Consider the following 16190-nt stretch of genomic DNA (forward strand, 5'->3'; position numbering starts at 1 on the left):
ACTCTCTCGCACACATGCACACACACAATCTCTCTCTCTCTCACACTCACGCACACACACTCTCACACACACACTCACACGCACACAAACACTCTCTCACGCACACACACACACTTTCTCTCTCACACACACATGCACTCTCACACACACACACGCACACACACAATCTCTCTCACACACACACTCACATGCACACTCACACACACTCTCTCTCACACAGACACACACGCACACTCTCACACACACACGCACACGTTGTTGGGAATATGGCAACTGTCTGAGGAAGAGGGCAAGAGTTTGGGCTGAGAGAGGGATGCGGAGGGGTGTGCCAACATTAAGAGAAAGCACTGAATAATATAAGGGCAGATTTGGGGCTACCTCAAAAGTGCGGCAGAATTCACAGCCAAGGCCTGGCATTCAAGAATTGGGGGTCATCACAACTTGTGACAACATGGAGTCACAGACAGGATGGCAGGTCGAAGTGAGATAATGGTTTTAAGTGAGTCAGGTGTTTGAGGACGTTCACCTCAGGGTGTGCTGGAAGGAGGAGTAGAACAGTCCCACCTGATATCTCCAAGTCAGGCAGCAAGCTAGTGCCTGCTTATTCTCGAGACCAGAATTAGCAAACTAAACTGGTAAAATAAATCATAACATTTAACCATGACACAAAAGAAAATCTGCATGTTCACTAACAGAACGCACAAATAAATATAAGGCTTTGTTTTTAAATGCGGAGTCACGCTATAGTTAACAATGTTGGATTCTTATGTTCACCAACATGAGACCTTTTTAACCCCAGCAATACCCTCGATCCCATCTATCTCATCATTTTCTGCTTTGGTCCTGAAATTAGTTTGGGCACTGTTGTCACGTTATCATTCCCCAACAGTTAAAAAACAGAACCCATCTTTAAAACCCATCTTACTACAAAATGTATGAAAAGAGGAGTGATTATGAGCAGGAGACATTGAGAATGAGCTTAAATGTTGCTGCTTAGCCTTGTCTCTCTGTATAGTTTCCCCCCTGGAGACCAGTTGCTTCTTTGAGGGATAATGCTTTCGACAGCAACCACACCGGTATCTCTCAACTACCTACTGAACTGCTGGGGATTCAGATTAAATTTGCAAGTCATTGCCGGATAATCAACTTGAAGGCACTGAACAGGAATGTGAATTGCAACTGCATGTGATTGAAAAACCGCGCAGTCGAACCAAATGAACTGTTCACTTGCAGCTGGACTGGTTAGTGCCAAATTCTTTGCAAATGCTTGACAGGACTTAGCGGCAGTTTAGCAACGACCCTCCAGTCCCTGAGCCAGATTAAAAGCAGAAAGAATCTCAGCAGGTCTGACAGCATCTGTGCAGAGAGAAACAGAGTTCACTTTTTGTGTCTGGAATGATTGTTCTTCAGAACTGGGCTGGCGCTCTGTTGGGTCAGGTGCTCAAACCACATCACAAACTTACATTTGAACATGACTGATACGGCTAAATGCGAACAAGGTCATAATAAAGGGACAGTCAAATGGGACCCTTTACCTTGAGGTCCACTGGGAGGGAAAGAGGTAGCTTTGCATTGCAAAATGGGGTCTGATGGTCTACATCCCAGGGTACTGAAGGAGGTGGCTCGAGAAATCGTGGATGCGTTGGTGATTATTTTCCAGAGTTCGATAGATTCAGGGTCGGTTCCTGCGGATTGGAGGGTGGCTAATGTTGCACCACTTTTTAAGAAAGGTGGGAGAGAGAAAGCAGGAAATTATAGACCAGTTCGTCTGACCTCAGTGGTGGGAAAGATGCTGGAGTCTATTATAAAGGATGAAATTACGACACATCTGGATAGCAGTAACAGGATAGGTCAGAGTCAGCATGGATTTATGAAGGGGAAATCATGCTTGACTTATCTTCTGGAATCTTTTGAGGATGTAACTCTGAAGATGGATGAGGGAGATCCAGTAGGTGTAGTATACCTGGACTTTCAGAAAGCTTTTGATAAAGTCCTACATAGGAGGTTAGTGAGCAAAGTTAGGGCGCATGGTATTGGGGGCAAAGTACTAACTTGGATTGAAAGTTGGTTGGCTGATAGGAAACAAAGTGATAAATGGCTCCATTTCGGAATGGCAGGCAGTGACCAGTGGGGTACCGCAGGGATCAGTGCTGGGACCGCAGCTTTTTACAATATATGTTAATGATATAGAAGATGGTATTAGTAATAACATTAGCAAATTTGCTGATGATACTAAGCTGGGAGTCAGGGTGAAATGTGATGAGGATGTTAGGAGATTACAGGGTGACCTGGACAAGTAGTGATCTGGGTGTTCTTGTACACCAGTCAATGAAGGCAAGCATGCAGGTACATCAGGTAGTGAAGAAGGCTAATAGCATGCTGTCCTTTATAACAAGAGGGATTGAGTATAGAAGCAAAGAGGTCCTTCTGCAGCTGTACAGGGCCCTGGTGAGACCACACCTGGAGTACTGTGTGCAGTTCTGGTCTCCAAATTTGAGGAAAGACATTCTGGCTATTGAGGGAGTGCAGCGTAGTTTCACGAGGTCAATTCCTGGAATGGTGGGACTATCTTACGCTGAAAGACTGGAGCGACTGGGCTTGTATATCCTTGAGTTTAGAAGACTGAGAGGGGATCTGATTGAGACGTATAAGATTATTAAAGGATTGGACAATCTGGAGGCAGGAAACATGTTTCCGCTGATGGGTGAGGGCCGAAGCAGAGGACACAGCTTAAAAATACAGGGTAGACCATTTAGGACAGAGACGAGGAGAAACTTCTTCACCCAGAGAGTGGTGGCTGTGTGGAATGCTCTGCCCCAGAGGGCAGTGGAGGCCCAGTCTCTGGATTCATTTAAGAAAGAGTTGGATAGAGCTCTCAAGGATTGTGGAATCAAGGGTTGTGGAGATAAGGCAGGAACAGGATACTGATTAAGGATGATCAGCCATGATCATATTGAATGGTGGTGCAGGCTCGAAGGGCAGAATGGCCTACTCCTGCACCTATTGTCTATTGTCTATAATGTTTCTCCTCTTGAACGGCAAATTGTCAGTCATAACTCAATACTAGCACAGATACCTCATGGAAATATGCATAAGAGTTGCAAAGTTCTACCTTTATGGGAAGTAACCTGTCCGAACTTCACTCTGATACAGCTGGGTCTGGTTTGAGCCATACCATTAAAGATGACCTGGCCTGAATAGCACCGACAGTCTTGCTTCAACGTTCTCACACTTCCCCTCTATTTGCCTGTCCTGAAGGAAGTGAAAAGAATATATTTATGTAGCACCTCTTATGACCTCAAGGTGTGCCATATGCTTCAGTGATGCATTTGCGAGAAATGATTACTGTTAAACTATTGGAAGTCCAACAACACATTTGACTGAATAATTGATTGAAAGCTGTTCTTTATACCTGGAGGTTTCTGTTTTTCGTTCATTCATTCATGGGATATGGACCTCAGTACCTGGACAGCATTTATCACCCAATTTTAACTCTCTGGAGAAGGTGATAGTGAGCTGCCTTCTTGAACCAACACAGACTGAATTGAACAGACTCAGGGTAATGCTTGGAAGGGTTTTGACGAGTGATAGTGAAGGAATGACGACATAGTTTTGGGACTCTGGAGAAGGAGCACGCGGTCTCCACCCACACCCTGGAGTTGTTCAGGGAGAGGTGGGCGCCGCAGGGAGTGTATTATTTCCCCCTCCAACTCTATTTTGATTTAATCCCTGCCCTCCCCTTCACTGCTTGATCACACAGCATTGCCCTTTGATGTGAAGGGCACTGCTTGTCACTGGCCACTCGGGTGTTTCCTTTCTTCCTGGTGGTGGAAACGGAATAAAGATTCGTACACCTTTGTCTCTCAATGTGTCTCACACCTGCACACGCACAACATGGGTGCAGGGGGAAAATATAAGCACTACTGCAGTTCGGCGGGAGTGTGGGGGTGAAAAAAGAAATACTGGGACCTTGATCAGATGGGCCAACGGGCCTAGAAGTTTCAGAAGGAGTTTAATTTAGAGGTGCTGCATTTTGATAAGGCAAATCAGCACAACACTTAAACACTTGATGGTAGCGTCCTGGGGAGTGTTGCCAAACAAAGAGACCTTGCAGTGCAGGTTCATAGTTCCTTAAAGATGGAGTCATAGACAGACAGGGTAATGAAGAAGGCGTTTGGTACGGTTGCCTGTATTGGTCAATGCATTAGGTAGAGGAATGGGAAGGTCATGTTGCAGTTGGACAGGACATTTTGGGACTAGTGCCTTCATTTCTGGACTCCTTGCTATAGGAAAGACATTGTGAAACTTGAAAGGGTGAGAAAAGATATACAACGATGTTGCTGGGGTTGTAGGGTTTGAGCTATAGGGAGAGGGGCTGTTTCCCCTGGAGCGTCAGAGGCTGAGGGGTGACCTTATAGAGGTTTATAAAATCATGAGGGGCATGGATAGGATAAATAGGCAAAGTCTGTTTCCCAGAGTATACTGGGACCTCCCATTAACAGGTCCAGGCAGCGGCCCTAGTGGAGGGGGTCGCTAGGGCCGACTGCCTGCCCCTCTTCCGTGGGAAAGTCCAAAAGTAGAGGGCATTGGTTTAAGGTGAGAGGGGAAAGATTTAAAAGGAACGTCAGGGGAAGTTGTTTTGACAGAGGGTGGTGTGTGTATAGAATGAGTTTACAGAGGAATTAGTAGAGGCTGGTACAATTACAACATTTGAAAAGCAATTAAATGGGTACATAGATAGGAAGGGTATAGATTGATGGAGGCCAAATGCTAGCCAATGGGACTTTTTAAATTTTATTTAGGATTAATTTCGGATATCTGAGTGGCATGGATGAGTTTGACCAAATGGTCTGTTTCTAGTCTGTATGAGTCAATGAGCTTGTATGAGGATAAGATAGAAGATGGAAATGTGTTGCTGGAGAAGCGCAGCAGGTCAGGCAGCATCTAGGGAACAGGAGAATTGACGTTTCGGGCATTAGCCCTTCTTCAGGAAAGAAGATAGAAGATGTCATGCTTCATCGAGTCCTGGATTCATACAGCAGGGAAACTGTCAGCTCTGATGAAGAGCCAAATAGACTCAAAAAACGTCAGCTTGCTCTCTCTCTCTCTCTCTCTCCACAGATGCTGTCTGACTCACCTCTTCACCATTCTGAGTTCCCAGTGAGCGCTGATCAAAATTGTCCACTTCAGTTGTTCAAGGACTCTGGCTAAATGCACATGAGACAAGCCACTAAATCATTAATTCACAAATGATTACTTTGGGATGCACCTTCAATAATTGCAGCTTGGAAGCAAACAGCCCAGAGCCACTAACAGAAGTATGTAAAGCAGAGCAAATCGTTTGGTCCCTCAGTCTACTGCAGTTACCACGGGGAAGTAGTTGGATGTGAAAAAGAAAGGACTTGTATTTTTACAACGCACTTCATAGCCTCAGGGCATCGCAAGGGGCAACCCAGCGAGTTCACCATTTTTGGGGTGGCATCTGTGCTGCTTTGGAGACAAACTTTCTGCTTTGCACCATGTTACTATGTTACATCGTCTTCCAATCTATACGGATAATCCGGTGCAGCCAGGGACTTTATGGGTAACCAATTCCTATCACGACAAAGCAGAGATTGATGAAGCTGATGGCCACATTGCTGTGGACATTCCAAATGGGATTCATTCTCAAGGGAGGAGACCCACAGAAGGGTGCTTCCTTTCTCTATTGAGGATGGGGCGGGGGGGAGGGGGGGGAAGGGTGTAACAGAGTGGTTACATCACTGGATTATTTACCCAAAGGCTGGTTAGGTGAATTGGCCATGCTAAATTGCCCGTTGTGTTAGGTGAAGGGGTAAATGTCGGGGAATGGGTCCGGGTGGGTTGCTCTTTGGAGGGTCGGTGTGGACTTGTTGGGCCGAATGGCCTGTTTCCACACTGTAAGTAATCTAATTAGTGCTTCAAAGGCATGAGCTCAAATCCCATCAGTGAACTGAAGGGATTTAAAATCAGTTCATTCGTAAACCTTGAATACAACGCTAGCTTGATTAACAGTTATTATGGACTACCATCCAGTGTCATAAAAGCCCATCTGATTCATCAGTGTTCCTCTGTGAAGGGAATCCATCATCCTTACATAACTCCAGACCAACAGCAACGGGTCGAACCCTTAACTGCCTCCTCTGATTTGGTTGAACAAGCTGTTCTGGTCAAGGGCAATGAGGGACAACAAAAGCTGGTCCTGTCAAATATGGGAGGGGGAGAATTGTCAAAAATACAGGCTGCCCGCATCACCTTCGCTTGGATACCAGTGCACTCCACTTCCTCACTAACACCTATATTTCTGCAACTTGTTAAGTCTGAAGCATTAACTCTGTTTTTAAACTGACAGGAACAATTGACTCGCACGGCTCATTGATACTGAATTGCTGGCAAGTTTTACACCGTGGGTCTGACTCCACCAGGGATTAGAACGAGACCACGTTTCGCCGTTGATGCTTACAGCCAGCAGAGAAACAGCCCCTACACGGTCAACGCATTGAACTGCTGTTTTACAACATTACAGATGACTGGTCTCATACTTTATTGAAGAAAATTCATTCCAATGTATGCAACCATCACTATTTCTTCAAATGATTGGAACTGACAAGAGGGATTGCAGTGTTAAAAAAAGAATTGCAGTGTTTTTCTGCACTGTATCTCTCAAGATGTCAACATTCCCTGCCAAATACAGATACTCTTGATATAACAATGTTAAATACTAGTGCAGTGAGACAGCCTGGTGTGACGTTAGCATATGAAAGCTGAACATGCTCCCAGCGTAATTGCTTTGCCTGGTCTTTTTTTAAGGCTGGGGCATGAACTCATTCTCGCATTCCTGCTTCACAGTACAGTTTCACAACATTACAAACAACAACTGAGTTTTACATCAATGTGTTCACGTGAGACACTCCACTGGCATTTAAAATCAATAGCTGGCAGAAAATGTGACCACTTGAAGGAAAGATTAGATTAGATTCGCTACAGTGTGGAAACAGGCCCTTCAGCCCAACAAGTCCACAGTGACCCTCTGAAGAGTAACCCATCCCCCTACATTTACCCCGATGAATGCACCTAACACCATGGGCAGTTTCGCAATTCACCTGACCTTTTGGATTGTGGGAGGAAACCCGAGCACCTGGAGGAAACCCACACGGTCACAGGGAGAATGTGCAAACTCCACACAGATAATCCCCCGGAGGCAGGGATCGAACGTGGGTCCCTTAGAAATCCACCTTAGAAATCCACTCATGTCAATCCCTTGTCAATCCTTTGCTCATTCACTCCCACGTAAGGAATTCCAATGGAACACAGAGTCATCATGGCAGAGAACGAAGCCATTCCATTCATCAGGTCTGAGGTGACTCGCCACCTCATTCACAAGACTGCAGGACAGCTCCAAAGAAAGGAAGCCTTTGATCTAGCCTGCAAGGCCCTGATGACATTCCATATACCACCCAAGGATTTCAGCCCTGTCTCTTCACTATCCCACCCAGAAGCCCATCCTGAGTGCCAAACACTTGTGTGGAGTACAACTTTCGACTTTGGTCTTAAATTCATCTCCTACCTGTTTGAACCTCTGCTCTCGAGTTTTGTCTTATTTTGAAGTAGCCATCCAGATATACCTTTTCTCCAGCGATATCTATTTTTGTAATCCTGGGACAGGTGCCTTCTTAGGTCCCTGCTTTCCGGTTTCTCTAGACTTTCCATGTAATACAGGGCTCTGTCACAAAATCCCCCTGTGAACCATCTCTAGGATTGGAATGCCTCCCTCAGCACTAAAGAACATGGAACATAGAACATAGAACACTACAGCACAGTACAGGCCCTTCAGCCCTTGATGTTGTACCGGCCTTTTATCCTACACTAAGATCAGAACTAACCTACATACCCAATATTTTACTATTATCCATGTGGCTATCCAAGACTCGCTTAAATGTTCCTAATGTATCTGACTCTGCTAACACTGCTGGCACTCTTCACTCTCTGTGGGAAGGACCTACCTCTGACATCTCCCCTAAACCTTCCTCCAATCACCTTCAAATTATGCCTCCTCATGATAGCCACTTCTACCCTGGGAAAAAGTCTCTGGCTCTCCACTCTATGCCTCACCATCTTGTATAGCTCTATCAAGTCACCTCTCATCCTTCTTTGCTCCAATGAGAAAAGCCCTAGCTCCCTCAACCTTTCTTCATAGACATACCCTCCAGTCCAGGCAGCATCCTGGTAAATCTCCTCTGCATCCTCTCTAAAGCATTTACATCCTTCCTATAACGAGGTGACCAGAAATGAACACAATATTCCAAGTGTGGTCTAACAAAGGCTTTATGGAGCTGCAGCATAACCCCATGGCTCTTAAACTCAATCCCCTTGCTAATGAAAACCAACACACCATACCTAACAACCCTATCAATTTGGGTGGCAACTTTGAGGGATCTATGGATCCCTCTGTTCCTCCACACTGCCAAAAATCCTGCCTTTAATTCAAATTCGACCTTCCAAAATGCATCACTTCACACTTTTCCAGGTTGAACTCCATCTGCCACTTCTCAGCCCAGTTCTGCATCCTGTCAATGTCCCATTGTAACCTACAACAGCACTCCAACACTGTACAAAACTCCACCAACCTTTGTGTCATCGGCAAACTTACTAATCCACCTTCCACTGTCTCATCCAAGTCATTTATAAAAATCACAAAGAACAGAGGTCCCAGAACAGGTCCGTGTGGGACACCACTGGTCATCGAGCTCCAGGCTGAATACTTTCCATCTACTACCACCCTTTGTCGTCTATGGGCTCACCAATTCTATATCCAGACAGACAGGTTTCCCTGTATCCCATGCCTCCTTACTTTCTGAATGAGCCTACCATGGGGAACCATATCAAGCACCTTGCTAAAATCTCTCTACACCACATCCACTGCTCTACCTTCATCAATGTGTTTTGTCACATCCTCAAAGAATTCAATAAGGTTTGTGAGGCATGACCTGACCCTCACAAAGCCATGCTGACTATCTCTAATCAAACTATGGTTTTCCAAGTAATCAAAAATCCTGTCTATCGGAATCCTCTCCAATAATTTGCCCACCACCGATGACATACTGGTCTGTAATTCCCAGGGTTATCCTCATTCCCTTTCTTGAACAAGGGAATAACACTTGCCACCCTCCAATCATCTGGCACTACTCCAGTGGACAGTGAGGACGCAAAGATTATTGCCAAAGGCACACCAATTTCTTCACTCACTTCCCATAGTAACCTAAGGTATACCCTCTGGCCCAGGGGATTTACCTATCCTCATATTTTTTAAAGTTTTCAGAACATCCTCCTTCTTAACATCAACCTGTTTGAGCATATCAGCCTGTTTCTCACAAATGACAAGGTCCCTCTCACTCGTGAATACTGAAGCAAAGTATTCATTAAGGACCTCCAGTACCTCCTACATCTCCAGGCACAAGTTCCCTCCACTATCCCTGATCAACCCTCCCCTCACTCTGGCCATCCTCTTGTTCCTCACATAAGTGTATAACACCTTGGGGTTTTCCTCAATCCTCGCTGCCAAGGCTTTTTCATGCCCCTATCTAGCCGTCCTAAGTCAATTCTTCAATTTCTTTTTGGCTACCCTTGTAACCTTCTAAAGCCCTGTCTGATCCATGCCTCATCAACCTTAAGTAAGCTTCCTTCTTCCTCTTGACTAGATGTTCCTTATCCCTTGTCACCCACGGTTCCTTCACCCTACCATCCCTTCCTCGCCTCAGTGGGACAAACCTATCCAGCACTATCAACAAGTGCACCCTGAACAACCTCCACATTTCTGTCGTGCATTTCCCTGAGAACATCTGGCCAATTCAGGCTCCACAGTTTCTGCCTAATAGCACTGTAATTCTACCCTCCACATCACCCCCCTCCTCCCCCCACCAATTAAATACTTTCCCATACCATCTGCTCCTATCCCTATCTATCACTACAGTAAAGGTCAGGGAGTTGTGATCACTGTCACCAAAATGCTCTCCCACCAAGAGATCTGACACTTGACCTGGTTTGTTGCCAAGCACCGAATCCAATATGGCCTCCCCTCTAGTCAGCCTATTTACATATTGAGTCAGTAATTCTTCCTAGACACACCTGACAAAATCAACTGTATCCAAGCTATTTGCACTGCGGGGGGGGGGGGGGGGGGGGGGGGGGGGGGAGGGGGGCAGCCTGAACACAGAACTCCTTAGTTTGTACAAGATTGCAGCGGGAACCAAACCAGGCTTAGCATGGTTTGAGCATAACTTTTTTGACTCATCTGTCTATCTTGTCCCTTTTAGCACTGGCACTACCCAGCATATGACAGCTTCAGGCATGGGTCGCTCTGTCACTAATCCTCCTCTCTCTATGCTGGGGCTAGAACCTGTCTAATTGTCAGGGGTAGAGAAAATACACTGATGTGTCAGAACATAAGGGCACTTGTTTCACATAACAAGGTAGTGTATTGAACGACAGCAATAGGTAAACAGTTTACATTAACCTTGCTGGGACACCATTTGTTGGGTCTCTCAGGAGCTGCCCCTTCAGAATTTGTGATGATCTCCACTGCGTTCACCCAAAGACTGTGAAAATTTACCAGTTGTGCATAGCTTACTGGGCGGCTCAGTGGTTAGCACTGCTGCCTCACAGTGCCAGGGACCCAGGTTCAATTCCAGCCTCGGGCGACTGTCTGTGTGGAGTCTGTACATTCTCCTTGTGTCTGCGTGGGTTTCTTCCCTGCAGGTTAGGTGGATTTGCCATGCTAAATTGGCCATTGTGTCTAAGGATGTGCAGGCTAGGTGGATTAGCTATGGGAAATGTAAGGTTACAGGGATACGGTAGTGGATGGGGTGCTCTTCGGAGGGGTAGTGTGGTCTTAATGGGTCAATGGCCTTTTTCCAAATTGTAGGGATTCTATGATTCTACAACATGAACATGAGCTTCTTCTGCTAGCTTGAAACAACACTTACCTTTGGTCAATCACCCAAATTCACCATTGGGACCACTTCTGAAGCAACCATCCAACAGTACACAAAGGATTAGAATCACATCCTTACAGAGCTTCAGGCAACCTTTCAGAGCCAATTCTTTCGAACCAGGAAACAGATCTTGACCATCTTAATCATCTTGCCGCTTCCCACTTCTCGACTCAACGCCTCAACCAATCACGGCAGGGGTCACAAGGTCAGAAATGAGCTGATTTATGTCCCTCCCAAACTCACAAGCACAGATGATAGCAACTTCCTGTTGAAACCTTACTCTCCCCTCCCTTATCAACTGAACTTTGGAGTCATAGAGATGTCCATCACAGAGACAGGTCCCTTTTAAATATTTCCCCTCTCACCCTAAACCGTCTAGTTTTGGACTCTCCCACCCTGGGCAAAATACTTCACCTACTTACCCTATCTATGCCCCTCATGATTTTAGAAACCTCTATAAGGTCACCCCTCAGCCTCCGACGCTCCAGGGAAAACAGCCCCAGCCTGTTCAGCCTCTCCCGAGAGTTCAAATCCTCCAACCCTGGCAACATCCTCGTGAATCTTTTCTGAACCCTTTCAAGTTTCACAACATCTTTCCGATAGGAAGGAGATCAGAATTGCACACAATATTCCAACAGAGGCCTAACCAATGTCCTGTACAGCCGCAACATGACCTCCCAACTCCTGTACTCAATACTCTGACCAATAAAGGAAAGCATAACAAACGCCTTCTTCACTATCCTATCTACCTGTGACTCCACTTTCAAGGAGCTATGAACCTGCACTCCAAGGTCTCTCTGTTTAGAAACATTCCCCAGGACCTTACCATTAAGTGAATAAGTCCTGCCCTGATTTGCCGTTCCAAAACGCAGCACCTCACATCTATCTAAATTAAACTTCATCTGCCACTAACTTGACTTAAGTGTTGACTGAGGATCAAACCTGGGACTTTGGTCTATGATCTTTGACCTATGGGCTGCTGTAGGCTTTCACATGACTCCCCGAGGCAGCACAAAAACTTAAAAGGCAAAGAGAGGATGTGCAGAAAGAGGAGGTTATAGGAAGATATTAAATATAGAGTCATGGGCATTGAGATGTACAGCATGGAAACTGACCCTTCAGTTCAACTCATCCTTGCTGACCAGATATCCTAAATAAAACTAGTCCCATTTGGCAGCATGTGGCCCATATCCCTCTAAACCCTTCCTATTCATATACCCATCCAGATGCCTTTTAAATATCGTCTTTGTACCAGCCTCCACCACTTCCTCTGGCAGCTCGTTCCATACACGTAGCAACCTCTGCGTGAAAAAGTTGTCCCTTAGGTCCTTTTTAAATCTTCTCCCTATGTCCTCTCATTTTGGACTCCCTTACCCTGGGAGAAATACCTTGTCTATTTATCCTTTCCATTTTATTCAGTGAATCCTTTGATAAGGTGCAGAATTACAGTGAACGCAGAAATAAGGTAATGATGCTCAAACTGTGGGAGGGAGACCTACTGAGTGAGTTGGTGATTAAAACAAAACTCAGTTATGAGGCAGTTTGGTCAATAATTCAGGAATCACCTGATGAACATGGGCTGTCTCGAACACAGCCTCTTAATCATACATTGCAAGTTCTGACAAACCTCCTCACATTCTCTCCTGCCTCATGGTGATTTACACAGGGGAAACATTTTGAACGAAGCTACACAGCAACAGGTTGCTGTGGTGACGCAAGTATTTAAATCACAGCACAATCAACGTGCACCTTGATGATTTAAATGAAGGGGAATGTTAACTCTGTAAACGGTGAACAGGGAGTGGAGAAAGGAGTCCATAATTTAACGGCTATTAGAGACTTGGGCTGGTGAGGGCAGTCAGGGGAAATCCCAGCATTTTGTTACCAGCACTTCATTGGCACATTCCCCGCCCCCACGGATGACAGCCTATGTTCTTCATGTGACTCCTGAGTTATTGACTACAGTGCCTCATAGCTGACTTCCTGTGTCACACAAGTACCTCAGAGACATAATTCTCAGGGAAGCCAGAATTGCTGCATCTTTACATCAGGTGCAATCGAGAACATATTCTAACACATAAACTCGTATTTCACATGATAACCAGAGTTGACGCAGTGCAGAAGGAAGCTGTGCATCCTATCCTGTCTGCACCAGCCCTGTGAGTGAGCTACTCACGGCCATTTCCACCCAACCCAGCACCTTCTTCCTTTGCAGATAACTGTCTAATTCCCTTTCGAAAGCTTCGATTGAATCTGCCCCCACCATAGGTTCAGGCAACACTGTCTGCACCCTGACTACTTGCCCCGTGAAAAAGAGCTGCTCTGAATCCATGCTCCCTTATTCTCAAATCTTTTGCGATTCTCCTGATCCACTTGGTCCCATCCCTGCTGATCTATGGACACTGCTTTCAAATCTCCTCTCAGCTTTCTTTTTGCCAACATCAAGAGGCACATTTGTGTCCAGTGAAGTCCTTTACTTTTACTATGAATCAACCACGTAACAAATTCCTGTGCATGTAGTTTGAAAAGCTGCAGGCACTGCAGCTCATCTGAGAGAATATCTGCTCTAATTCACAATATTCCTTCAACTCCTCTGAAAGATGGATAGTCCACTTAGATCCTCATCCCACTTCACAGCCCAAAACTGGACAGTGTTTGGAAGTGAACTAGTTATGTTGCTCCCTGCACACCCTACCCTCGCCTGCAACCTCTCGCTGAGCTTGACTAACCAAGTCAAGACTGAAAGTTAGTGTTTGGGCCCGAGTATAGGGAGCCCCCTGACTCTCTGTATATCCCAGCTCTGGAGGTTAGAGATGGCATTAGGGCTGGTATCAGGGGAACTGGTGAAAGGAGAGATGGGGACCTTGAGGTCCTCCGATAGGTCTGAGGACCTCCAAAGGAGGACCTCCTCCATTTTGACTTATGCTAGCCCATGCAGCTAAAGCAGCTGAGGTACCAGATGGCAAGCAGTCTGGGTGAAATGCCAGTGACAGTCAGATGTGGCACTCAACTGCCTATAAATGGGCTACTTTAAGACGCAATGTTTAAGGTAGGTCTGTGGGACCGGCAGGCAGACAGGCTGTGGTAAGACCATCTCTGTCCCATCTTCAAACCCACCAGCGAGGGAGCGTAAAATTCAGTCTGCAGTCTCTGTTATAGAATCGCAGAGCCTCTGATAATGGAATGCTACCTCAGTACTGCACTGAAGTGTTAACAAAGATAACACACTCAAAGCCACAGTGGGGATTAGACCTACAATTTTACAGTGAAGACAGGTTGACACTGCATGTAGATGTTAGTCATAGCTCGTGGCATTTGTAATCAGTCTTTCAGCAGGGCTTTGAAGTTAGACGAAAATATATTTCTGTGAAGCTTCTGTTCAAAGATAAATTGTGACAAGGATTAAATGTTTTTACTGGAACTTGCATATGACTGCTGTGTGAGTTTAACTGAGTGTTTGTACTTTCAACGGGATCTGTCCATCTTCCTTCCCAGCTATCCACTCCACCCTCCACTCCGACCTATCTCAATCACTCTCCCAACCTGCATTTCCCTAGCGCCTTCCCCGCTGCCTTCCCCCCAGCCCCAACCCTCCCTTCTATTTATCTCTCAGCCCCCTTCCAACATCCCCCCTGCCCACATTCCTGCTGAAGGGCTCAGACCCAAAACGTTGACTCTCCTGCTCCTCGGATGCTGTGCTTTTCCAGCACCACACTCTCGACTCTGACCTCCAGCATCTGCAGTCCTCACTTTCTCCCTTTCAACATAGTCGGCTTGTCTCAGAGAAAGAAGACATTAGCAACTGGAAGCCATAATCCAAGGGACCCTGGAGAGCTCTAAGATTCAGAGGGTCTTGGGTGTGCACATCCATCAGCCCTTAAGTTAGCAGGACAGGCAGCTACAGGAGTTCAGAAGGCATATGGCTGAGTTATAAAGCAGGGAGGTGGTGTTGGAACTGTTGCAAACTTTGTCTACGCCACAGAGAGAGTATTGTGTGTATTTCTGGAATCCACATGATAGGGGGGATGTGATAGCACTGGAGAGGGTACAGAGGAGATTTACCAGAATGTTGCCTGGACTGAAGAGTCTCAGTTATAAAGAGAAATTGGACATACTGTTTTCCTTAAAGCAGAGGAGGCTGAGGGGGGGACATGATTGGGTTGGATAAAATTATGAGGGGCATAGACAGGGTGGATAGGAAGGAACCTTTCCTCTTGGTAAAGGGGTCAGACTCCAGGGCAGATTTAAGGTGGGGGGGTGGGGGGGCAGAATCATCAAATCAGAGAGGTTTAGAGGAGACAGGAGAAAAGGTTTACCACCCAGAGGGGGAGTGGGAGTCTGCAAGTCGCTGCCTGTGAGGGTGGCAGAGACAAAATAACTGCAGATGCTGGAATCCAAGGCAGACAAGCAGGAGGCTGTAAGAAACAGCAAACCAGGCAGCATCAGGGAGGTGGAGAAGTCAACGTTTCGGGTGTAACCTTCCTCAGGACTAGGGTGGTAGAGGCTGAAACCCTCATTACATTGAAAGAAGTAATTAGATATGAACAAGGCACACGAGGCTATGGGCCAAGTGCTGGAACTAGTTAGGTGGTTGTTTTTGACTGGCACAGACTCAATGGGCCGAAGGGCCTCTTCTGGACTGTATGATTCTATGAGTGGAGGGAAGCGATGGGCAGGGCATTTGTGGGAACAGGGCGATTCTAATATGTCACTTCCAGTGTTGAAAGACTGGCATTAACCCTACGGTGTAGAGGCGGTCATTTCTTGCCTGCATCATGCAGTCTGTGATTAACTCAGAGTGGTGCTGGAAAAGCACAGCTGGTCAGGCAGCATCCGAGGAGCAGGAAAATCGACGTTTCGGGCAAAAGCCCTTCATCAGGGCTTTTCTATCTGAACAGTTGATGAGTCACAGTCACGCACACTGTACATCGAGAGTATCTGAAAAGCTTCCACTGCAACTCAGATCTGTTGGAAGTGTGATTGTTCTCACTGAAGACGATGACAAAGGTTGATAAACAGATTCAGGCTACACAGCCTGAAAAACAGAATAACTTAATTCATTGTTTGACTGTCAGTTCAAAGTTTGGCCCAATTTGTCACCAGTGATTATTTGAGCAATTTACAAGGCCTACATATCTCAACAGCACGAGCAGGGATCTGGGGCCAGCTGTCATATTATAA

The sequence above is a fragment of the Chiloscyllium plagiosum genome, chromosome 18, assembly GCF_004010195.1.
Source record: "Chiloscyllium plagiosum isolate BGI_BamShark_2017 chromosome 18, ASM401019v2, whole genome shotgun sequence".
Taxonomy (NCBI): domain Eukaryota; kingdom Metazoa; phylum Chordata; class Chondrichthyes; order Orectolobiformes; family Hemiscylliidae; genus Chiloscyllium; species Chiloscyllium plagiosum.